At 39.0% G+C, this 23,356-nt stretch overlaps 1 protein-coding gene across 5 annotated transcripts in view; it reads left to right on the top strand.

The window, feature by feature from the left end:
* The window catches only part of SULF1 (sulfatase 1), a 123,982-nt gene that overhangs the window by 19,845 nt on the left and 80,781 nt on the right, over positions 1-23,356 (top strand). For 3 of the 5 annotated variants that reach the window (XM_065668414.1, XM_065668410.1, XM_065668409.1), the window contains 3 exons: positions 2,138-2,194; positions 3,035-3,103; positions 5,336-5,433. The gene's annotated coding sequence lies outside the window, so the exon portion shown is untranslated. The remainder of the gene's footprint in view (positions 1-2,137; positions 2,195-3,034; positions 3,104-5,335; positions 5,434-23,356) is intronic. The other 2 variants (XM_065668412.1, XM_065668411.1) reach the window with 1 other exon arrangement.

A 23,356-nucleotide genomic window follows, 5' to 3' on the forward strand; every position in this document is an offset into this window, starting at 1 on the left:
AACTTCTCCTGTTTAAGTTTAAACCCATTACCCCTTGTCCTGTTGCTATAGTCCCTGATGAAAAGTCCCTCTCCAGCATCCTTGTAGGCCCCCTTCATATACTGGAAGGCTGCTATGAGGTCTCCAAGCAGCTTCTTTTCTCCAGGCTGAACAGCCCCAACTTTCTCAGCCTGTCTTCATACGGGAGGTGCTCCAGCCCCCTGATCATCCTCGTGGCCCTCCTCTGGACTTGTTCCAACAGTTCCATGTCCTTTTTATGTTGAGGACACCAGAACTGCACACAATACTCCAGGTGAGGTCTCACGAGAGCAGAGTAGAGGGGCAGGATCACCTCCTTCAACCTGCTGGTCACGCTCCTTTTGATGCAGCCCAGGGTACGGTTGGCTTTCTGGCTTTCATGGTTGGCTTTTGTGCGAGTGCACACTGCTCTCTCATGTTCAGTTTCTCATCAACCAACACCCCCAAGTCCTTCTCCGCAGGGCTGCTCTGAGTCTCTTCTTTGCCCAACCTGTAGCTGTGCCTGGGATTGCTCCGACCCAGGTGTAGGCCCTTGCACTTGGCCTTGCTCAAATTCATAAGGTTCTCAGGGGCCCACCTCTCAAGCCTGTCAAATTCCCTCTGGATGGAATCACTTCCCTCCAGCGTATCAACCGAACCACACAGCTTGGTGTTGTTGGCAGACTTGCTGAGGGTGCACTCAATCCCACTGTCCATGTCACTGACAAAGATGTTGAACAGGATCGGTCCCAACACCAGCCCCTAAGGGACACCACTGGTTAACTGGTCTCCACTCAGACATTGAGCCATTGACCACAACTCTCTGTGTGCGGCCATCCAGCCAAAAATGTAAAGTATTAATTAACTCATTTGTGCACCTCCTGGAAAGCATTGTATTTTCATATACTCATGAAGGTGAAAAACAGCGATCTGGGCATTTTGACAATGGTAGCTGCCATCCCTATGTGTATTTTTCTTGTTCTGTATGGACTAGTTCAATGCTCAGTAAAGTAAGTGGAAAGATTCCTTGGATTTATTCTTTTGTATATCATCTAATGGCTTATTTCATCATCACTCTGATTCATCATCTAATGTTTTTACTCTTTTACATGTGTAGATAGAGGCTTCTAAAACTAATGTTTAACTGTAGCTGGTGCTGTTAGGTGATTCTTGATTTTGTCTTATCACATGTACTTGAAACTAGCATCTTAAATGCACTGGTGAGCAAGAAAAAAAAAGGTTTTAAAAAATTGTGGCTCTCACAATGAAAGGAAATATCCTAAAAAAGGGGTGGATAGCTCACATGCAGTCAGCTTGTTGACTGTGAGGAGGAATGATGTGAGGATTGGTTTTTAAGCGTCTTCCCTCTGCTTAATTTGTTGTTCTGACAACTGTTTTCTTCATTATCTTATTTTCATCTCAATAATTTGTTTCCTTTATTTTCTTCACTCTTACATTCTTGGCCATTAGAAACTACTTTCCTTCCAAAAGCTCTTTGCCCAATTTGTTTCCCATAACAACAACAATAATAAGAGAAAAATACTACTTTTTATAGCAATTTAAGGGCCAAAATTCATCCTTTGGTACTTACATGCAGTCACCCTTTCAGTGGGATTTGCACTTGTTACCGAGGCAAAAAATCTGGCCTGTGTATCACAGCCTACCCTTCCATGTAACTACAACAAGTAACTGTAATAAACCAGCAAGTCTTCATTTATTTACTTCAAAATGGAGGGAATAATATGATTAATTGTCTTCTAGTGTTTGCATACCTATCCCTCCTTCACGTCCTCTCATGCTGTAGCTGATAGCTAATCTTTCATTGCATCATGTGCTTGAGCTAATACAGTAAGTGGAAAAAATGTCAGCTGTGGCTTCATGGCCTTTCTATTCATCATAGATTTTGCTGGGGAAGGGAAATTGCTGTAACACTACTGTGCATTCAGCCAGCTCCCTTGGGAAGGGGCCTTGGTGCACTCACCCATCCCTAGCACTGTTCACCTAGGAGTTATTGCATTCAGAAGGTCAGCAGGGCATTGCTGGCTTCTATCATGTGGTCAAAGGAGGGTTTATGTGGCCATCGGGACAGATAAGTTGTGTTGAGTATGACTGACTATGAGTGCTTTTTTTTAATTCCTAGGCTGTTGGCCCAAGCAATATACATGCCCAAGAGCAGTGAGGGTATCCAGAGAGAAAGGCAAGTTTTCTTTAGTTGCCCATAACTTTATGTGATGTTAATGATAAGCAAAAAGGTTCAACAGTAGCTAGTGAGAATGACAAAGAAACCCTTCAGTCTGATTATCCTAGCTATTACAGCACTGCTAAAAAATGGAAACCATTCAACAAAAAATACATTATTAAAAGCTGGAGAGACCAAAGAAAGAGAGCAAACCCCACATATTAGGTAATACAATAATAACAGTTTTCATGTCTCTAATTATTTCATGCCTGTGTGGTTTTTTTTTACACTAAGAGTGTTTCTAGATTCTGGGCATAAATTTTAAAGGTGAAGCCCCAAAAGACCTACCGGTTTTTAAAACCACTACCAGCTTGAAAACCTAACAGCACATTGGTTTGGCTTTTTGATTTATTAGGAAGCAGGCTTAACTGAACTTACTGGCCAGAATCTAAGTATTGCTGGATTTCTGCTTTGCACCTGCAGAAGCAGCTTTATAGAGCTACTGCCCTCTCTAGATATTGTACACTATCAATATAACCTTCTCAACAGAAGAATAAAAGAAGGAAGAGAATTCTTGATAAATGAAGAAAATTACAGTAGCAATGTACTTTGCTGTAACCCTTCTGTGCTGAAATTAGAGGCAGTGGTCCCAGTGAGGCTTATGGGACAGCTCAAAAAACCATTATTCTCCGAAATATCTTTCTTCTTGTGTTGGGATATATTCCTAGAAATAATGTATAGATGAATGCAAGTGATTTGTTGTTGTGTTGGTTTTTTGGGGTTTTGTTTTCTTTAAAAGTATCATGGAATTTATTGCTTAGAAACTGTTGTAACTTTCTGTTGGTTCAATTATTACAGGAAAAAAAAGACTGAACTGAGGAAGAGTGGGAAAATAAAGACAGTATTTCTTTCTTGTGTAAGAAACAGGTAAGACTCAGAGGACCGTAATATCGCAAGTACTTATTTGCAGCATAATAATAACTGTAAGGTAATTGGTCAAGTTCACAAATACTGGCATCTTTTTATTTAAACTTACTCAGACCTTCACAGTCTTGACTACCTAAAAGACAGTGATTTAAAATTCACAGTCCTTTCTGATTAACTGACACAATGAGTACACTGCCATGTACTGTATGTGCCACTGTATCGACCTGTTCTGCATTGGATAAGCAAAAGATTACATTTCATTTTGTACCAGCACACTAGGGGTGTATGTGTTTCAGGTTCCTTGATTTACATTTTAGGTTTGTTGAAGGGGAAGGGAGGATTCTTTTCTTCTCCTGCCATTCCATTCCCTGAAAGCTATAAATGCCCCATTTTTTCCTGGTATTTGGGTTTTTTTTCTGTCTCAGTTACCCAGCTGTGCATGAAATAATGCTCCCCATATGTGTTCATCATTCCCATTACTAGTGTCTGTGCAAGTCACCAGAGTTTTCCTAATAAGGCCAGGTTTGATCTTTCATAAGTTCTCAAATGAAGAATCTAACCGTATTCGTTATCCTGAAGACAGATAGACTTCTCTGCCACTTCCCTTGTAAAACAGCTGTAAGAAACAGTAAAGCATGCTTGGTCCAGAACCAAAGTCAAGCCCCAGAGCTATTCAAGAGTGCGTAAGCATGAGGCAGCCAGGCTTTGGCTGGCCCTGCCTGGAAGGGTGGTGCACCAGATGGAGATTGATCCTGAAGAAGGGAAGCAGACAGACTGACAGAGACTTCACAACAGAGGAAACTAAACCCCAGAAAGAGGCTTTTTTGACTGACAGGCTGGTTTAGAAAGGACAGACTTGTCTGGTAGCATTAGTACCCCATGTCCAAGGCAAGGGTTTCATGATGTACATGCTGACTGCTGGGGTGATTGCCCCGGCTTCTGCTCCTTTGCTCTGACAGCACTGGCAGTGGTGTGACAAGACAGGGAGCCAGATGACAAAGCTGACACATCAGAAAACTAACCTGCTTGCTGGCATGCTGGTATGTTTGTGGCTGGCAGGATGAATACTTGGTCATATTAGTTTTTTCACCTGCTTCCCCTCAACCCCAGGAGCATGTGTGCTAACATACATTAGAGACAAGCACAGCCAGGTGGGAGAAGGTGGTGATATCTCCTTTGTCAGAAGCTTGTGACTAGTCAAGGCTAAGGGAATGTGAAGCTACAGCCCGTCAACAGAATATTTCCTGTGTCCATGAAAACCCGTGAAACAGTGCTCTTTTCTGTCATTGAAAGTTTCTTCTGACCGGAATCACCTGTGAGATTTTGCATCTTAATAGTAGCTCTGGTCAGAAAAGAAGAAAGTAGATCTGAATCGCTTCTTGTCAAAGGAAGATAAGCGAAGAATTTAGATTAATATAGTAGATACTGGTAGTTACCTTTCAGTTACCTAAAGACAAAATCATGCTAATTTATGCATTATTTCAATATTACCTCATTTTAGAAAAGAACGAATAAATTAATGAACCTTATGGAAACCAAGACAGGGATCTCCAAACCTGAAAATTCTATTAAAATGTTACAGATAGTCTCAGAAAATATCCTGACAAGTGACAGAATTTAATGATGGCCATGTAGCTATTTGAGCCATCCATTAGAATCTGAGGCTGGAGATACAAAAATTTTGTTTGCCAAACAGTAAGATAACTCTTAACTTGAAAATACATCTGTTAAATTTGATAGAGCTTTCCCACGAATACAAAAGGAAAGCACTTCCATTTGATTTTGACAGCTAAATAAAATATAGCTTATCATTTCTGTGCAGTTATTTCACAATACAGTTAATTTTTTTCTCATGTAGAAGTATACCTGCCATAAGTTTTCTCAGCTTATAAGAACATAAGTGTTCAGTGTATTAAGGAACTGAAAAATCAGGTACACATTGCTTGGTACTTTAATAATGAAAGAAACACAAGGAAGTCTGGATCTTGAAAAATTAATGTATGCTCTCTAATGTTTCAATCATTTTACCTGTGGCATCTTACTAAGTTTTAAGGAAAGTAGTTAGGCATGGATAAACTTGGTTCTGAAGGGTGATTTAGGAAAGTAAATAGGAATGAATAAGTTTAGTTTTGCAAACAAATTTCAAACCTAGTATGAACAGAGCTTGTGTTACAGCTAAAATGTGTGACTCCTAGGAGCTATTACTATTAATGTGTTTTCTGCTTTTTGCAGGTTTTGCCTATAATCAATTCACTGAGCAACACATACAGACTTCTGTCCAATGCTATGAGAATTAACCAAGGCACATTAACTACAGGAAATCTTCAAAGGTACAAAAATAAAATGCTTATTTGGTAATTAATTAAACCAAACAAGCCATCAGCATGTGCTACATAGCCTGAGTATTATGTCAGGTCAATAATTAAACTGCAGTAAATCTTCTGGAGGTTCTATCCTGCCAAACTTTAAAGGCTCAAGACTAACCCAAGGACCCTTAACATTTTAGTGAGCGAGTAAATGATTACACAGATAGCATTTCAATCTAAAGTTTGCTACTACTAATTTTCTATTTTTTAAGACATCCAGAAATTGTATGTTTTGTGGTTGTTGAATAATATCCTGTGAACAAAATGTATGCCTTTCTTGAGCTTATGAAAAAGAATACTTCATAGGCTTAAGTTATGTCAAGCTAAAAGTGTGCTTTTACTGCAGGGAAATATATACATGAAACAAAAAGTAATGGTTTGGAATTTTCCCTTGTTTATATGAACATGACGATTATGAAAACTTGAAGCTAATCTCACTGTATGCAGCTGGTCATGGTAAAGAAAAGCATTATGCAAGCTGTCTTATGTGACTGCCAAAGCAATTCCAAAAGATCTGCAGTAGTTATGTGCTTTCAAGGCCTGGCTGGCTTTTAGGTAGGATTAGGAGGTCACAGCAAGTTGTGTGGTGACTTTGTGATGTGGGAATTATGGCACTAGGCTGTGTATCAAATCATATGTCTCAACTTAACAGATAAAAAATATAAAGCCACAAGACAGAGCACAGAGGAGGAAGCTTGAAATGCTCAGAGATTCATTTTTTCCCTCATCTGTATTATGTTCTGTCACCTCATTTACATAAAGTATATCTGGTTAAACAATTTACAAAAGCACATGATTTAATAGCAGGTATATGTGTGGCAGAGGTAAATTTGGATTTAAAATTAAGACATTACCAGCAATGCAAGACAGCTGGTATACATCAAGTTTATTTCACGTGCGAGTCTTTGTATGGAATTTTGTTTGGAACCCATTACTATTTGACATGTTAGCTCATAGTTTATTTTAATTACAGAATATTTAAATTGCCAGATCTTCAGATAAGGTTTTATAGCAATTAGAATGAATATAAGATTATTCAATCTGCTTTCTTTTCCCTCCAGATGTATGGCTATATATTGGTCCCATATAAAGCGCATAACGTGTACTTGCATACAGCATATCATGGCTGTCCTATGCCATCAATCTAAACATTATCTCCAGTTCCATCTTTGTTTTCTCCCAGCTTTATCTAAATTTTTACTAGATTTATCTATAGGTTTATCTATATTTTTCCTAGGTTGCTTTGGAAAAGGTCAATTAGAGTAGGGCCAAGAATTTGGCCTTAGATTTTCGTAGAAGTGGAAGTTATGAAAGAATATGATTTGCGTGAGTGATTTTGCTTTTGTTGAAGAGAATGAATTGGATCACTATTATGTCCAAATGCAGGAAGCACAAATAATCTTATGAAAGATTTTATGTTGGAGGACTTTGAAGCAATTTTTTCAGATACAAAGATTAATATAAAAAAATTATAAAAATAAAAGCTTGGATATTGTTTATCTAACCTGAAACTTTAGAGGTTCACTTTTCATTGAGTACATCATCTGCTGGTGTAGAGAGATTTCACAAGAAAAATTTATAAACATCCTTTTTCTCTACAGATTTAAGGTCATGATATCTCATACAATGAAACTATAACTGTGAAGTATACATAAATGCAGTTCATATTTGTCAGTATTAGGAATTTAGAATATTTATTATGAAATAAAGTGTTATCATTTGCACTATGGATAAAATAGTTGGAAAGTTCCAAGAAAAATAAAAAGGTGGCTTTTTGACCTGAAGCTTAAAAATCATGTCTCTTATGTATATAATATATTAATGACACTGTGCAAAGACTTTCCTGGCACATTATCGGTTGACATTCCAAAAGCCAGCTTCAGTTAATTACATTCAATACAGCTTAACCCTTGGGTCAGGTTTTTTAGAAATGTAGTTTCATTACTGCACACTCACATATCCTAGTCCCAGTTCCAAACAGGCTTCCGAACCCCAGTTTATTTTGGGGAAGTATGAGGGCTTGAAAAATCCATTTCACTTCATGTGAAATGAGCAGGATCTTGAAACAAGAACTGGAGGGGCTTGCTTTATGGCATTTCACTCCATGTTACAGTGAATCTGTGTGAGAGATCTATATATAGGTCAAGAGTACCGGGCTGACCATTGGTGTCTCCAAGCAAGAAACTTGGGTAGATGGTCAGATGGGACTCACAGAATAACTTGGAAAATTTCCAGTGGGCAGTAAACTATTAAGAGAGGCTGGGAAGCTGAGAAAAAGAGATATACAGCAAGTGCAAGTATAATTTTTTACAGTTCACCACATTACCCTTCATGCACAGTGAGGAAACATCCACTGGTCTATCAGCAGAAGGTATTGCTGAGTGTCATGCTAAAAGGTGTACAACAGAACCATGATCTTTTCTAGGGTTCCTCTTTCTGTGCTGTGCTATTTCATTGTCATCAGTTGTCTGCACAGAATGCAGCCAGGTCATGCTGAATCTGTAATTAGACAGCCTTTCTCTAGCCATGATCTTGTGAAGCGTCTTTATCTCCTTGTCTAGAGGCTTTTTCTTTGTCTCTTGCTTAAAGTTCACAAGGAAATACCTGCCAAAAATAGGGTAATCCCTTGGGAAAACTCCTCTGTCACTGAGGTACATGCGTATACATGTTGAGACATGCACCCACACAAAGATTATCTGCTGAAAAGCATGAATTAAACTATTTGCTTCTGCATCCCTCCCAAGTGACCTTTGTCATCAGTGACCTTAATTCTATCTCATTAGTATATTCCACTTTTGGAAACAAAACTGATTCATTCTCAACTATTTTTTCCTCTCATGCTGTCAAGTTTTTCAGTTTGGAAAACAGGATTATGCAGAAGGGGACTATTAGCTGAAAGATAAGGGTGTTTCCCCTAAATGCATTAGGGTAAATAGCTTTTAACTGTAATGGGTATAGCTAATGAGATATTCCAAGGAGACACAAATTTGACCCTTCAGTTTCTCTTTATTTTGTGACTTTCTTGCCCAAAGCACATTTCTGATCTGACCTAGTAAATACATGCTCTTGCCATTTGGTTTCCTTTTCCGTCACCCACTCACACACACACATTTTATGTTTCTCTACATACACCATTGATTAAGACCCAGAGGGAGTTTTTTACAGCCTGTCAATACAGTAGAAACTTTGTGATCTAGGATTTTTCACTTTAGAAGCTGTGAACATGAAGATTCTGGGATTCACTTTTAGTATATCCGTAACCTACCACATGTCACTTACCCAAAGCAACAGGCACTTATTTGCCTTTGTGGCTGCTCATCCGTATTAAATCAGTTCACACTGGTAGAGGTACAAAGAGGAAGTATGAGGTTTTTCTCCTCTGTTTCCTCCTGCTCCTTAGTGGAAGGGGTTCTCAGCTGCTGATTAGGTTTCTTCATTGGCTTTCTTAGGAGCAAGTTTCTTTGCACTGCATGGCTTAATAAGGGAGTGGTAGTCTGTGGTTTGGTGGGCAGTATGCTGAGAGTATGCTCAGCAAAAGAGATGGGCAGGAGAAAAATAGATCCATAAACTTCCTTCCCTACCTTGCACCAAACTGAAGGCAGGAACTTTTGTGTAATTGTATTCTTAAGATTTAAAGATTAAGGTTTTATAAATGCCAGTCTCTGGAAGTATTTGTGAACCTTTTCCCACATTTAGGTGGTGCTTTTTTCCTATAAGAGCCACGTCACTTGCTTCCTATCCAGTATCAGTTTCATTAACATGCCTTAGTGGAAAGTTGGTCCTATGGAAGAGCATCGAAATAAGACACACAAAGTCTGATGAAAATAATTCTAACATTTCATGCAGTCATTTTTTAAAGTGGATTTTGTAAAAGAATTGTGTGTCACTATTTCCTCTACTCCTTCCAAAAATTTCCATTCTGATGCATGTTTAAGAAGAATGGAGATTTTTTCAGCTACCCGTTTCTCCTGCCAGTAGCTTGATCCAGAGGCATCCCACAGTTTTTCTTTCAAAAATGCAAATGTCTTTATTAGGAAGTGGGCTTTTAACATCATTAAGATTGTAATGATCATAGAATCATAGAATCACAGGAATGTTTGGGTTGGAGGGGACCTTAAAGATCATCTAGATGCAGTGGGGACATCTACTAGACCAGGTTGCTCAAAGCCCCATCCAGCCTGGCCTTATTCAGTGCCAGGAATGGGGTAGCCACAGATTCTCTGAGCAACCTGTGCCAGTGCCTCACCACCCTCACAGTAAACAATTCCTTCTGTATATCTAACTGAAATTTACCCTCTCACACTTTAAAGCCCTCCTTGTCCTGTCACTACATGCCCTTGTAAAAAGTCCCTCTCCAGATATCTTGTAGGACCCTTTAAGGACTAGAAGCTGCTCTAAGTTCTCCCAGAGCCTTCTCTTCTGCAGGCTGGACAAGCCTGGGTCTCTCAGCCTATCTCCATAGCAGAGGTGCCACTGCCCTCCCATCACCTTCATGGCCCTCCTCTGGACTTGCTGCAACAGGACCACGTCCTTCTTGTGCTGGGGGTCCCAGAGCTGAACACAGTAGTGCAGGTGGGGTCTCACAAGAGCAGAATAGAGGGGGACAGTCACCTCTCTTGATCTGGTGGCCGAGCTTCGTTTGATGCAGTAGCCCAGCAGCTTAAAGCTGGCTTTCTGGGCTGTGAGCGCACACCGAATCTGGCTCATGTTTATTTTCTCATCAACCAACAAGCCCATATCCTTCTTGTCAAGGCTGCTCTCAAACCATTCTCTGCCCAGCCTATATTTCTCCTTGGGATAGTTTGGACCCACAGGCAGGACGTTTCATTTGACCTTGTTGAACATCATGAGGTTCACACAGGAACTATGTTGCATGCTATAGTCAGGGAATGCAAAGAATGGATACTAGAAAGAGAACTTTTTTATGGCTTTATGTTTTAAAACCAGAATGACTAAAGAAAACAGCTAGAGCAAAACCATACAGACAGAACTGCCTAATGTGCCATCAATAGTGAGATACAGTAACATTAAAATTGTAAATGCTTTTTGAGTGAAGTGTATGGATAAGATTAACATTTCTTCACAGAGGGTTTTTTTGGTCATCTAAAAAAAATGACATATCTGCAACTGCTTAAACCTAGTTGCAGTGGGAAAATCACTTGGACATGTGTTTATGTATGTATATGTGCTATTGACATAGCAATGAAGCAGCTTACTGACTCAGGGCCAAGAAACCCTAATGGGAAAACTCTCCAGCATTTGTTGTTGTCTTGCAGGTTTACAGAACTAAGACAACATTTCTTTGCTCATTGTTGCCTCAAGTTGCAATCATTTTCCCTACTGCCTCCTCAGTGTGTTCCCAGATGGAAGAAGAAAATGGCCTATTATCTGTGTCATATGAAGGCCTGGTAGGTTTTGTTCTTTACAAGCAACCAAATTATGTGTTAGTGAAGCACAGGCTCTCACCTAAAGAAATGTTGAGTGTGAGGGTTTTACTTCTGAGGAAGAATTCAACCACGTTTTGCACTTTATTCCTCATGTGCAAGAAAAACGCATGGGTTTACAGCCAGTTTTGCAGCTCCTAATATATAGGAGTGTGTACAGACAAGAGATGAGGTGTACACAAGTGATTCTCTAAGAAGTCATCATCCTTTTCTCAGGTCCTTTGCTGCTACACTGCAGTGAGGAAGATAATTAATTGATTAGCCTGGTATTTAGAAGAATTTAGTCTCACCTTCTTGCACCAGTCTAGACTTCCTGTATGATAGTACTACAGTTACCGCCACAGGGAAAACAGTGCTTCACCATCTCATAGGGAACCTGCAAAAAATAAATACGTTTAAGGTTACGGGCTGCTTGGATAATGCAGTAATGGGATGCTCATAAATGGCATAGAGAAATCCCAGGCTTCGTAGCTCAACAGTTGAGTATCATACAGTGGGCAGGTTTACCTCTAGGAATGTATCCAGACGGGTTCCAACTGACAAGAGTTCTCAGACCCCTTGCTTATTAGGTCCAGAGCTTCTATGGGATTTTGAAATCACGCAAGATGTAAATTAGGATGACTAAGACAATAAAATATAATCACTGATTAACAAAGCTGGTCTTTATAAACATTAATGCTATATTTCTAAGTAGCTGGAGACATGACTGAGTGACAATGTTCAACCATGCAACTAATTGAAAGCAAATAAAGATATGATGAAACGGGAATTGTAATTGAAATTAAAACATTCTTCACCAGCATTTTTAGATTCTTATACACAGATTAACTTTTTCTTTCAGATAGGAGGCCTTCCCCACAATTTTTCATATTTGAAATAGTACCAAATTAAACCATCATGTACATTGTGTTTTCCTGAATATTTAAAACTATGCATATATACTGAAATCATCCAGATTACCATAAAACAACAAAAGAATATAGTTTTTCTATGGAAACCTGGACTTTGAATTTAGGTTGTGATTTAGATAAATTGTAAATATGGACATGATGCCATAGAACTGATGTTTGCAGTGTCTCATGCTTAGGTTACGCTAAATATTATAGAAGGATTATATTCTCTGATGCTCAGAACAAACATAGCGAATGGCCTTTACATGTCAAGTTACTCAGCTGGATCATGGTGAATTTTTTACCTTATGAAAGAAGATAAGTATTTTGAGAACATTTGGGGTTATTTTGGTAAATTTTATCTTTTTCTCATGATTTCCGTTCTAGTCACTACCAGGTGCTATTGTATCACCTTCCGAATGCATGGTCTGATTCCCAGGTACACTGAGATTTTCTGCTGGGTCTCTGCTGAGAGATTTTCTCCCAGTCTGAATGTTGTATCAATCACACACATGGCACAGGCTGGGATAAAAATAAAGAGAGGTGTGTCCTGGGTTCAGCAATAACAGTTATTTTTCTCCTTCTTAGTAGCTGGTGCAGCACTGTGTTTTGACTTTTGGCCTGAGAACAGAGCTGATAACACAAATCTTTTAGTCTGACCAAGAACTTTCTGAGCCTCATGCTCTGCCAGGGAGGAGGGAAAGCTGGGAGGAAGCAGAGACAGGACACCTGACCCAAACTAGCCAAGAGGTATTCCATACCACAGCACGTCATGCCCAGGATGTAACGGAGAGTTACCCGGAAGGGCTAGGACACTTCAGGGTTGGATGAGGTATCAGTCGGTGCTCGGCTGGGGGGAGTGGGGTGAGTTATTGGTTGGCTGGTGCTGAGGTGTTGTATTCTTTCCTTTTGTTATTTCCTTTATCATTATTATTATTGGTGGTAGCAGTAGTGGTTTGTGTTATACCTTAGTTACTAAACTGTTCTTATCTCAGCCCGTGGGAGCTGCATTCTTTTCAATTCTCCTCTCCCTCCCTCCGGGAGTAGAGGGAGGGAAAGAAGGGGGGGAGTGAATGAGCGAGCTGTGTGGGTGGGTTTAAACCACGACAAGGTGATACAGAGATGAAGGTGAAGCATGATGCTGAAATACAACAGCAGCAAAGATCTGACTATGAACTCAAAGGATATTAACTGGAATAGATGGTACAGGGATGGTTACAGGTGTTTGCTTGAAAATGAGGTAATGAGACAGAGCTAAGTGGATCTGTCATATTCCAAGAACATACCAAAGGTAGAGTTGTTTATTCAGGTTCTCGCACTTCTGAAAAATTTGTGGTGATTTTTATTAATGTGCAACTCTGTCATAAGACCAATATCATGAGGTTCCCATGTGATTCATAATGGTTAAAGTGAATGTATTAAAAGTTATACAGCTTCCACTGTCTAGCAAGCAATTTTACAAACATAACTTCTAACTTATAAGTCACTAGTTCTAGGGGTATATAGGATACACTGACATATTCCCTTAAAAATGATTTACCGGGTAAAATCTTTAGATGCCCTATATAAAATTAATTATTAGAGTATCTCCATTATAATATCTGAACAAGCCATTTACTGCTGGGGCACTTGCCCCACTGTATCTGACATGTATGCAATTAACCATTGAGTTAATACACAAGATGATGTATTTTGGGTGAGATGGTTTAGTGTGAGGTGTCCCTGCCCATGGCAGGGGATTGGAACTAGATGATCTTAAGGTCCTTTCCAACTCTTAACTATCCAATGATTCTAAAAGCCCATTTGCTTTTTTAACATTATTGGCCAGAAAGGATAAAAGAGGGGGTGGGGGGTGGGAAAGAAAAAGGAAGACTAAACTTTTCTTTTTTTGCCATTGGATTAGTTATGAAGTTTGTTATTCACTAAGCAAATGGTGCTAAACAAGGAGTCACTTTCAGTGCAAGATGAATTTTCAGTGCAGGACAACAATTTATGTACCTTCTTGATCAGTGCATTGAATAGCAACAAAATGCTTACATAGATCAGAGTTTTAAAATACAAACTTGAAATGTGTGTGCTTTCTAAGTAGGAAGGGAAGAGATTTCTGGCTCTTATGTTTCACTGGCATTTTTAATTTTCTGTTTGCAGACTTAGGTCTTTTCTATAAATATAAAGAAATACATTTTCATGTAGCACTGTAACTTCACTATATGAAGGAAATAAGAGGGATTTTTTCACCTGTCATTGAAATGCAGCCATTTCAGAGATGTGTAATTTTATTGGGGCTAGCAAACTAAACAAGAGTTTAGTAAGGAGTAGAATAATGTGTGCTGGTAAAACTGCAGAGGAAAAGTAAGCAGGATAGAATGCAGCTGCTTAATTAAAATATCTTGTATATGTCTTAGAGATGTTGATTTTAAATAATGGATATTTTCTTTAGCTGTGTGAACTCAAATGCTGATTCTATAAAGGGAGATGTTTGACCTGCTTCAAGTTATAAAAGAAGATTTGTGATTCTTCTTAGTCCACATGCCCTAGATTAATGTTAGTGTCAAACTGATTCTACGTTAAGCTCATTTAATGTGCCTCTGGGCTATAAGATGTTACTTGCCAGCAGCAAAGGTCACATGTTTTCAGGTATTGACAGTGCAAGTAATGACAAGTTGTTTCTGTGTTTGAGTGGATCAGGGTCCTTTTAACATTCATTCAATGAGTTTGGCAAACCATAGCCTCTGCCCAAGACAGCTCTGTGCCTTTGGGCATACAGCAGAGGAAATTATTAAACCTCCAGCTCCGAAATCTATAGCTTCATTTAGTCAGACCTCCCAAAGGAATTCTTATGCCTTTAGCTGAATAACAAACAATTTTGAAGCTGACTTTACCTAGGTAGAAAATTTCTTCTTGATCAGAAGAAGAAATGAAAAGAATCATTTATATATTTACTGTTTCCTAAGCACCTTTTTTGTTCAAATATATTTTACATATGGTAGGTCAAATTAGCCTTACAACTGCAGTTCTAAAAAAAAACCCAGCTTCTATAAAATTTTGTAAACATTGGTCTTAAGCAAGGAAGCCTGATCAGACATCTGAAACTCAGCAGAGCTGAAGTGCTGCTTTCCTGCCTCCTTCCCCGGGTTGTTGAGTGATGAAGCAAGTCATGTAACAATACCAAGATTTACACAGTGTTGTGAGTCATCTTTAACAGGTAATCAGAAAATGCATTAAGCCACTCAGATGGGATCCTGATATTTCCCAAACAGTTATAGACTACACATGGCTACTCCTGTACATTTTAGTGGTGAAGAATGCTCTGAGAAATGTTTTATTCTCTAAGGCAAAAGCCAACAAAGAGAGTTAAGGTTATGACACTCTGGGAATAGAATTTGCTAAGTATTATCAGGCACCTACAATCTGTGTGGTAGATGTTTTCTCCCAGATTGGGATCTGAGAAAGGCAAAATGGAAACAATTTATAGTGGATGGCAAAGGGACAGATACCCTAGATGCCTATCTGTCTCTTGCATAAACGCGTAAACCTAGGTCAGGGCTATAGTCAGGCTTCTCTGAGGGGCAGATATTTGGAGCCTGAAGTCATGTCCTTGGTCTCAGTGCTTGCTCCTAGGCTGTTTATACATTATCCCCAAATTGTCATTTGATAAAGAGCAGAAAGGTCTCAAGAATGCCAGCAGTCTGTCCCCACATCAAGTGGTCTAACCTGCAGAACCAAGCCCCCCTCTTCTTCCTCCCTAGCATATGGATCTTGCCTTGGAGCAGCTTTCTCAGGAGAAGTTAACTGAGCCTTTTGTCTCCATTGCCTGGTAACTGAGGCACTCTCGTGGCACTGGAGCTATTGCTGCAAACATCATCACGAACAGGAGAGCTTGAATCTCGGACTTACAGTTTTCTGGTGGATCCCCAACATCCCACGAACTGCTGTGGCCAATGTGTGCCTCATAAATTGTCTTCTTTGGAGACTTATGCCTGTTTTGCATCTCCCAAGCAGCTTTAGCTAAAAGGCAGGATCTTAGGCAGTTAGTACAACAAAGACGAGGTGACAACTGAGCAGACCCAGAAGCCTAGCATTATGTCTCCAAGGAACTTTAGGTATCTTAAGCTGTGCAGCACAATAGGTATGGATTAATTTAATTGCTCTTCTGAAGTTAAGATAAGTTTCTCTGAAAGGACACTGATGTGATTTGTTGCATGCTTGCTGAAGAGCACATTGGTTCATGCTGTAATGACCCAAGTACTGTTAGAGAGTTTTCATTTGTTCACATATGTATCACAGTTCCCAGAAGTGTCCATGCAGAGGTTTAACTGAACCTGATTAGCTTAATCAGCACAGATTTCTTCATGGACATGGCTTTCTCACATCTGTCTCCCTTCTCTCTTTCCTGTCTTCACATTTTTTCTTATCAAAGTTTCCGTAACTTTAAACACATCCCTGAATCTTTTCCTTTTTATGGTCTTCCCGGTTGCCTTTTTATCTTTGTAGAAAGCTGTGGAAGATGTAAAAATGGCAGATGGAAGATGAGACTAAATATGGTCTGAAAATGCAATATAGTTTGCCCCCAAGCCCTTCACAGCAAAATCTGAGATATTGAAAGCTTCCTTAGCTTGCTTGGCACAGCTGAGCAGAGAAAGGGGAATAGGGCACTGTCCACGGCATAATAGGCTTCAGGAGAAACTTAAAAAAAAGACACATTAGAGGGAAAAATTGTGCTCAGCTTTCTCTCACAGTAGCACTGGGTACTCAGGCACAGCTTCCTTAAAGCATAAGGAAAAGCAGTAAGTGAATATTTTTAGTGTTACAAGTGAAGTCTGATGTCAGTGTCACTCTTCCAAAAGCAATGGTATTACATTGGCTTGTATTGTTAAAATTCAGGACTACAGTTGATGCTTCTGAACCCAAGCCTCTGTTTTTCCTCCCAGACGCAGATTATAGGACACTAATATGTTTTTTTCTACCCTGACAAGGAAATAAGTGTACTGAGTTTTAAATGCATGTATAAGAAAGGAAAATAATGCATATGTTAATGTTTGTGTGGGCCTGTAGGTAGGTGTAGATAAAAACATAAGATATAGTCTCTAGGTTTGTTTTGTTGTAGTGATCATTGACTCCTGAGACGCAAGTTAGGAAATCATAAAAATTTAAGAAACTCTGCCTAGGGTGACTCTTTCATCCTCTTCCTCTTTCTCTGCACCTTTTGTAGTTGTACAATAGTTGTACCTTTAAGCACAACTTGAAGGAGCATCTCCAGGGAGATTTTAGTCCGTGTATGCACAGTACATTATATCCTAAAACTCTTTCAAGTTTGTGGGGTTTTCATATATTTTCAGTAGAAGAGAGTAGGCAGTAACTCAGAAATGACACAAATTACCTCATCTACTGTGTGGGATTCAGAGACCTAGATGTAGGTGTTAGTGTGTGAAGATCTGGTCTCCCATTACAGGAAATAACATTTGGGTCAATATAGCCAGTGAGGTTTGGAGAGCTGCACCTGGACAGCCAAATAGTTTCCAGGTTCCCCTAACTGAACAGACTAGATTCTCTCCTGCCTGTTGTGGAGCTTAGACACTTACTGCATGTAGTGACACTGACATTTTGAGAATTAAATCTAGGCGTCTACAATGTGGAGGTGAATCTCACCTAGTGTAATTATTTAAGTAGATACAGATGTATATGTGCGGTAAAGATGGTGATTGGATTAAATTTGTTGCTGTGATTTTAATGTGAATAAAATCCAACCTATTCAACCTATTATGTGTCCCTCGGGGTAATTAAAATCCAGTGTATGGCTAACTTACTTTTATATGCATTTACCTATCATAAGAGGGATATATATGCCTGTATTCATAAGGCAAGTAACTCTAGAGTATCCTTCTCGTGTTTAAGATATTCAGGGTGCTCGGTAAGCATTTAGTAATACTAACTGCCATTAAGCATTACATAAGTCTATTACACTTACACATTTCCAATGAAAATATTAAAACCAGAAGTTAGAAAACTAGTCCTGTAGAGTCCAAACAATTCCAAATAATGATTAGTACCAGAAAGTATACACTCGCCACCTTCAGAAGTTGTTTAGTGCTAAGCAGGGTGAAGTCCTCAGGGTCACATTCACGCGTGAGCCTGGAGAGAGGCTCAGCACTAACAACCGGCCACAACAGACCTGAAGTGATTCATGGATTTTTGTGCTTGGGTAACTCTAAGTAATAAAATTCGTTCCTTTAAATAATAAGATTCAGTCTTGGTTTTCTGTGCAAAACAAGTTGTTGACACCCTCAAAAATAAAGAAGGTTTTGAACTTCTTTTAGGCTCAGAGCTCTTAAGTTCTGTCTCAGTACTGCCTCACTAGATGTGTTGGTTGTGCACCGATTCAGTAGCAGGGTACAGTCAGCGCTTGATTATCCATGTGCTGCAGATTATTCATGACACAGATATTAACTGAATCTCAGAGCCACATGAATGTGGCTACACTGCTTCCAGGAGCATCTCAACTCCACAATCAGTACAGCTGCTTTTGCATTACACAGAACTGGAGTTAATAACCCCATATGAATCTTATCTGGCTCCATGTTAAGCCAGTTCCCTGGGAAACACAGAGGCTTTTGATGGTGTCAACCTGTATCCAGCTGGGCTTTATTAATCTGTGCTCCATGCTGCCCCGCCAAGCCTATAATGGAGCTGGCATGGGTGGTAACCCTGAGCCTGGCAGGTGACAAAAGGTTGGGGGAGTGAAGCAATTGCTTCTATAGCATGGTCTGTTTATCTAGAGGAAGAGGTTGTTATTCATTAGTGGAAGCACAGTGCCACAAGATTTCAGACAGTTTGTTAATTCTTTTTTTTACTATTTATATTTTTAATTTTAACTAACATGTCTTTTTGAAGTGCCAGGAAGAATTGCTGGACCTGTGTTCAGTCAGTGTAATCCACATGTTCCAAAAGTCACTCTGGCTACCTGTAGGTTACAGGGAGATCAGTGCTTATTTAGGTTAAGTAGTTTAGCTGTTTTCAAGTTGTTAACAAGAGATTGATTTTAAGGATGTGTATTCATGTCTGAACTGTACTTCACATCAGGATTCTCTAATGCATCAATCCTAGACTGACACTGGCACCATGACCTGGGCAGCTCTTGAAAGCCTATGGCAAGAAGTAGTGCTCCAGCACTGATTATTTCAGTTTGTCCAAACTTTTAATATTCATACACATTTCTTCATATGACAGTGAGACATCGATGTTCTAGAGTAATCTTGAAAGCCTAACCTCAGATTTATTAAAATCTTAGTAGTTTATGATGGCTGTGAAAGTTCCTGCAGTTGAAACATGCTGTTTCATGTTTCATGTACCTCATAGAGGCAATTCCAAATGAAGTTGTTCTTTGCTGCTTTTGTAGAAAATTCTGGACAATAAACTCTTGGGATATTCCTCCAGGTTTTTTATGATTGTATAATGATTTCCTTAATTTTCTTTTCAAAAGTCCTATTTCAAGCAGTGGAGGTTCTGAAACTATAATGTTAGCTTTTGTGTAAATGAAACCCAAAAACTTGAAACATTCTGTTAGATGATGGAAAACTAAGACCCATGGACAAGATAAACATAACTAGAGAAAATGTAACAAGAAAAACACCTTAAATATGCTGAAGCAAAGATTCCTATGGACTGCAATTATTTTTAATTTCTATATCAACTTATAGTCAAGAACTTTTTAAAACATTGAGCTTCACAATTTGAAAGGTGATTAACAGTTTTATTGGGATAGTCCTATTTATTACTATAGCAGTCTGATGCATTTGTGATTGATATTTGACAGCATATAGCCCTGTTGATTCAGATGGTAACAATCACATACAGCAAGTATTTCTAGATTATAACTGTAGACAAGATTCTGACCCAAACTTCCTAGGCATTTAATGTAAACAGTGGCAAAATTAAGACACTGCCCAAACTGAGAAGGAAACTACTGTCGGTATTGTCTGTTAAACGCACTGGGAACTCCCACTAATACAGGTAGTTCCAACCACGTCTTGCTATGTGCCTGGGCAAGTCCCTTAATCTTTTCTTAACAAAACAAGGACCAAAGAAAGACATGCCATGTGAAACAGATTCTGGAAGCTCTGTGGAGCCAGAAAAATCTGTTGCCTGTGACCCCAGAGAAAACTTCATAAAGGACATTTGGTAAGACTTCAGTTTCCTTGTATTTCCTTGAGCCTTTCTGCTAAGAGTGTTTAATTATTTGAACTATGTCAATAATTGCCTGTTTGTCTACATGAGCTAAGTCATTTAAGAAATTACTTATGAAATTAGTAACTCTGATGAGAGCTGTAAGTTAAGCTAATTAATCATCAGTTAGTCATGGCCTTATATTTAGACAAGCAACTGTCTTGTTGTATGCAGTGCCTGCGTGCAATAAGTAAGAAACCCATATGTCACATAAAGCTTTGGGGACATTTCTTTTTTTATTTCACTGTGATAGTGCTAGGCTATAGACTTACTATAAATTCATTAAAATGCAAACCCCAATGTATTGTACAACCTGTGCTCTTCCATTGGCGTAATCCAGACACTGTATTCTTCAACTGAATTTCCTCAGCCTGTTGGAAAAAGAAAGTGCAGGCTGCAAAAGTCCCTGTGCCATAAACTTGCATCTTTCCCTAAAGCTTCAGAACTTTAAGTGTATACAGCAGGTAAACTAATCTATCTTCAGGGTGTCCCTGTTACAGAACTGAGAAGAGGTGATCTGTTGGGTACAATGCTTACGTCCATGCCTTTGTAGATGAAAATCAGTGCTTATCACACCATCCACAAACAGTTAACCAGAGCAGGTCTTTACGACATTTCTGTCCTGTAATTCCCCAAGTCAAATGCTCTGTAGCAGCTTCAGAGCCTCAGCATGTTTCTAACAGGCCATGAACACTCATGATGTAGTACTGTAACTGAGTGTTGATGGGACAAAGGTTTTGATATTGATAATGGGTTTTTCACCTAGAAGAATAATGTCTCCATCTTTATAACAGAAAGCTTCAGAAAAGCCTTTGTGATTTCTGTTGTTACTTTCACCTTTAAGGATCTAATTTAAGGGCAGTTCAGCATACTTAGCTTTCACATGGCAGACTTGTGATATGTCTCTTGTCTGCAGCCAATGCTTCCCTACCTGGGAGTTCCTTTCTGCTATGTGAATGAACTCTCAGCACACCCAAATGAAACTCTTTCAGCTGATTCTGTGGCTGCCTTCTTCTGTGCTTCTCAAATCTATCTATCTGAATTGTACCAAAATTAACAGGGCTAAAAATGGAGCAGTAACTAGAAATTGCGAAAATTACGATATGTGTCACCAAATATACTAATCATAAAACAAACCAGTAAAATTTCACTGCTCACATGGCAGCTTGTTCTCTATACTATATTAGTTTCTGTATTTTACATGCTCAGTTGAAGATCGAAGAAATGTCTCTTTTTCAAGGGATGATTCAGTTCATTCATACCATAGCCATAGGCAAAATTCCTCAGTGGGCTGTGTTTTGCTGTGAGAATATTCATGCTCTCAAGTCAAGCTCAAATGTTCAGTCACTTTAGCTATTTGAACAAACCAGTTGTTTAACATTTCGAGTCACTTTTTAACAAAGTCCATTTTCTATATAGTAATGCTCCTAGTTAATTCCTGAGTTTACTTTGTTAGGCCAACGACACTGAACTCTTGAACACCCAAGGAGTAGGTGCAGTAATATGAAAGTACAGTAAAACCAAATTATTATATTTATCTTAAGTAAATTAACTGTATAGGAGGCCCCGCATTAGCAGGGTGTCCAAGGAACTCAAGGCAATTATGTGATGCAGAGCTGTAGTAGCAATACCAATGTTCCCAACCTTGTCAGCATCCAAGAAGAAGATATCTGGTTTTTCTGTGGTCTGGGAGGAGAAACAGCTCTTCTGCCTGTCTCCCTCTTCTCCCCTTCTGCCCTATCATGATGAGTACAAGAACAGTATCCTCACCAAATACGCTATGTGATACAGTGCCTGGTGAGGGAAGTTTCTCATGCCTGAGAGACATACCAGCTCATGTCTTGGTAAGGAGGCCTGCAGAGCTGGGAAAGGCTGAAATTTCAGCTTTTTATGGTTCTGTGGCTTCTTAGATGGGTCTCCACCCTTACAGATGTGAGATTAGTTTATTGTAAAGAACAGAAACAGGGAATTACAAACTTGTAATTCTATCAGAACGAAAAACATGCTTCAGAAACATATAGCTGGCTCGCCTCAGTACATAAGAGTGTTCCCTCCTACTCTCTATTTTTAAAGGAGGCAGTGGGGAACATGGATTAAATTATTAAATCAAATCAATTAACTAAATACATTAAAGCAGTAAATTGGATAAAATTATTCGGGTTTGCTTTACAGTATTTTGGAGGCTAATTCCCTTCACATCTTCACATATAAAGTAGGAAAGACTCTTATTTAATAGGATTTGGCCACAGGAGTTATGCAGAGGATCAGAGCCAGAAACAGCAGTCAGAAAGAAATGATACCTCAGACAAAGTGGAGCAGTATTCCCTGACAGTTCTGCCAAATTTGTTGATTTATTTTAATAATTTTTTTTCTAAGCACTGAATGATGCTTTGTTTTAGTGGAGGTAACCTGCCCAAGCTAGCAGGCTGCATGACACTGAAGTCATGTTTTGATTCGCATCAAGATTCCTACATGCCTAAATCAATTTATTGTGCAAAGGTACAAAAGCCAAAAAGAGTAATATGCAGAATTAATGATGTTTGGTCATCCATTCTCTGGCGAAGCTGGAAACGCAGATGAATGTGGTGCCCTTCCCATTGTGTGTCATCAGAACTCTCTTTTCCTCAGCCCTGAAGAAAACACTTTTTTAGCCCTGCCAACTCTCTCTGCTTTATCACACACCTCATTTTTGGCATGGTGTGATCCTAGGAAAACTTATCTTTCATTTGGAAGACAAAATAAATGTTTTTTAGGACTTAGGATTGCCAAAAAACTTTTAAAATGCACAACCATAGGGGCAATAAAGCCAAAAGATAAGTAACATGAACACAGCATTTATTATTTTTTAAATTATAATCATTTTGAAAACAATTTCTTCATTTATCTTGGGGTTTGACACATACCTTTTTTATTTAATGTTTGCTGTTGGCAGGAGTAGAGTCTGTTAATTTTTCAGTTCTCCTGATTCCTGCTGTTCAGTAAAAGTTGAACATTTCTGTTTCCATTTTCATCTGCATGGAGCACCTTCTTTCTTTAATTTCTACGACTACTATTGAAGTAAGAGAGTGTTGCGATAACTTCAGAATGGAGCTTAACAACAATATCTTTTGGTAAACTTAAGCGGAGTCTTTCAGATTGTTTCATACTGGACCTTTTGTGCAGCATGGTTAAATCGTTATTCTTTTATTCCCTCTATTTAAATATAACAGCAGTATAAAAATCTTTTGGGTGTCTAGGATAGTGTATGGCATCACAGGAAAACTAAGGAGGTCTTCTAAGCTGATTAAATAAAACCAACAAGAGTCACAGGAGGGAAGGGAGGAGGGAAAA

This window comes from Lathamus discolor, chromosome 2 (assembly GCF_037157495.1).
Source record: "Lathamus discolor isolate bLatDis1 chromosome 2, bLatDis1.hap1, whole genome shotgun sequence".
In the NCBI taxonomy this organism is placed as follows: Eukaryota; Metazoa; Chordata; class Aves; order Psittaciformes; family Psittacidae; genus Lathamus; species Lathamus discolor.